Source organism: Hypomesus transpacificus, unplaced genomic scaffold (assembly GCF_021917145.1).
Source record: "Hypomesus transpacificus isolate Combined female unplaced genomic scaffold, fHypTra1 scaffold_65, whole genome shotgun sequence".
Taxonomy (NCBI): Eukaryota; Metazoa; Chordata; class Actinopteri; order Osmeriformes; family Osmeridae; genus Hypomesus; species Hypomesus transpacificus.
This window is the reverse complement of record NW_025814037.1, coordinates 1,220,234-1,223,397: the sequence shown is the minus strand read 5'-3', so window position 1 is coordinate 1,223,397 and position 3,164 is coordinate 1,220,234. Positions and strand designations below refer to the sequence as shown.

The window sequence follows — 3,164 nt, the reverse complement described above, 5'->3', positions numbered from 1 at the left end:
AAAGGCTTTAAGCAGCATGCATTTACCTCACTCTCTACCTCCTTTCCGGGGGCCAGATTCTGCAGGTCTGCGGAAAATATTTTATAAGGCCCAATTTTGCTCCACAGCACACCTTGCCATTGACCTGACCAGATGTCAGCTAGTACTGAAAAGTACAAGACAGAGTTCTTTACAAAAGCCTCAAATTGTAATTGCACGCAGCATTGATTTCTGAAAAATCCCAAGTGCCCCTGTGGCATGTGACAGTCCTGCATGTATTCAGTATGTTGTCGGTAGAAACAAATTGCATCTATACTTACATTCCTCTGGAGAGACTGACACTGGGGTGGGGGATTGGGGAACCGTTGAAGGGCTAGGCTGTGGTTCTGCTGGAGTGAAAGTGGGGGATTGGGGAACGGTAGAGGAGCTGAAGGGGCTAGGCTGTGGTTCTGCAGGTGGAGTGGCAGTGGTGGCAATCCATTTTGATGGGATCCGTGGCTGTGGTACCACATACCTTTTCAGGTGGTCAATATTGATCTTTTCAAGGATCTTTCCTTTGTCGTTTCTTAGATCAACACTTTTTTCTTCGATTTGGGTTATTGTGAATGGACCCAGCAGGTCCATTCTAATTATAATTTACCCCCCTTTCTTTGTTCCTGACGAATGTTCTTTCTCAGAACTTTATCCCCCACCATGAAGCTGTCATCTTCCCCCTTTGACCACTTCCTCTTCCGCACCTTGTCTTGTCTCTGTTTGATGTTCGCCTCCACCCTAGGGTACACATCTTCCAGGTCAATTATCCGGCTGCAAAGATCCTCTTTCTCTCTGAGAGCATTCAAGTCCTCGTCACTTATCTGTAACATTGATACACAACACGCAAAACAAGCACACATTAAAGCAGATACATAGATATGGTTGCCCAATCAGCTGCTACTGCAGGGAAATGCCTTCATACCTGCCACTTGTCTGGAATTTGCGATGGATAACGGGCCTCTCTTCCATACATCAAAAAATACGGTGAATACTTTGTGGTCATTTGTTTTTTTGTCCGTAGTCCAAACACTGTAGGTTTGATGTACTTGTCCCAGTCGCTTCGGTGGTCCGGCACCATTTTTTTCAAAGCCCTGAAATTGGAAAATATACAGTAATTCCTTACAATAATACATACAATATGAGATAATGTAGGTTATATAGGACAAAAGCATGATTTACCCCTGAATGGTGCCATTGAGCTTTTCAACCAAACCATTTGTTTGAGGGTGGTATGGTGCACATAAGCTTCTGACTATACCAAGTTTTTCACACAAGTCCAAGTTGATCTAGAATAGGCATTGGATATGAACATGAAAAATATAAATTTTCTGCGACACCATCTCGTTTCCCCTCCTAGTTTTGCTGTGTACAAAAGTAGAATGTCATATCTCAGAATTCAACTTACTTTGTTCACAAATTCTTTGCCCCGGTCTGTGAGGATTCGTTTGGGGGCGCCATATGATCCACCAAGCCACCATGATGCACTCCGTTACTTCCTCTGCCTTTTTGGTTTTTAATGGACATACTTCGATCCATTTGGTGAAGTAGTCCACCATCACACACATGTATTGGTGTCCAGTATTGGAGCACTTCAGTTTCCCAACAAGATCCATCCCCACGAGCTCAAAGGGCTCAGACACCTTCAATGCAAGCAAAAGTGTAACATTTAGAGTTTTACAACCTGATCCTAGGCCTCCCAGACCAGCATGTTTTAGATGTCTCACTGCTCCAAGACACTAAAAACTAATAATAATAAATTGTATTTATATAGCGCTTTTCAAGGTACTCAAGCAAGATTCAGCAATCTAACAAAGAAAAACATTTGACAACACACATGAAATATGCAGGCTACATGTTTTTCATGGGCTCCACAGAAATATGGATGAATGACCCACTCACCCATTTTGTGATGTCTGCCTTCATCCCAGGCCAGTTGATGAATGGCGTGCAAGGTTTTGTCTACTCCACAGTGAGCCCCAATGGCACTGGCATGAAACTCCACAAAGAGATCATTGGCCTCCTGTGGAGTGAGAACAACCTTTGCAAGGCGATGTTGCTCTTCATCCTGCTTCCTGTGGCACTGGTAATAGAGTTCACCATCTAAAGGGACACATTGCCATGAACATTTTAACATACATGTCAACATTGTATCACAATCAGAATGGGTTTTAATCACCATGAAAGATTGCACAGATAAGGAATTTGCTTTGACAGGAAGGTGCATACATTAAACATACAGGAATCTTAAAATTTAAGTATAAGGTCTAAATTATACTAAGGGTACGTAAACTAGCAATACTAAGTGGATTTAGAATTTAAATAAAATATACAATAAAATATAAAGTTGCAATATAAGAATACAAATTACAACATAAAAATACAAATATTACAAGAAATACAAATGTTATAATGCAATGGGTAAAGTGTTGTTGTGTGGTTTGCCTTACCGATGACTTGGTAACTCTCTGCCCTTCTTTTCAAAACATATCTCTCACTCTTGGTGGAGTTTGGAGGATAGATATTGCTTATCTTCAGGGAAACAATTTCTTGGACTTTTTGGGGATCCATATCTACTCTGTCACTAACTGACTCACCTACTGCCTTATTACTGACTGACCTACTGACCTACTTACTATTGACTGACCTAATGACTTACAACTGATTTACTGACTTCTGACTGACCTACTACCTTACTGACCTACTGATTTACAACTGACTTACTGACCTACTACCTTACTGACCTACTGACCTACTAACTTACTGACTGACCTACTACTGACTAAAATACTAACTACTGACTTACTAACTTACTGACTACTGACTTACTACTGACTGAACTACTAACTTACTGACTACTGACTTACTACTGACTGAACTACTAACTTACTGACTACTGACTTACTAACTGACTGACTACTGACTTACTACTGACTGACTTACTGACTGACTATTGACTTACTAACTTACTGACTTACTACTGACTGACCTACTGACTTACTGACTACGAAAAACCATCAACCCACTGTTGCTCCTGAGAAAAGGCCCTTTCACCTGCCCCCTTTATACTCACTCAATTGTACTGTACAGATGTATGCAATTACTGTAATTGATACACTCCTTTGATAATTGGCATGATATAGGAATGGCACAGA

At 41.0% G+C, this 3,164-nt stretch overlaps 1 long non-coding RNA gene across 1 annotated transcript; it reads right to left on the bottom strand.

Moving 5' to 3' along the window:
- Positions 1-1,086: 1,086 nt before the first annotated feature.
- On the bottom strand, positions 1,087-1,479 carry LOC124466125. The gene is made up of 3 exons (XR_006955888.1): positions 1,418-1,479; positions 1,192-1,298; positions 1,087-1,103 (listed from the first exon to the last, which is right to left on the bottom strand). It is a non-coding gene; the product is annotated as an uncharacterized LOC124466125 (long non-coding RNA).
- Between the last annotated feature and the right edge of the window lie 1,685 nt (positions 1,480-3,164).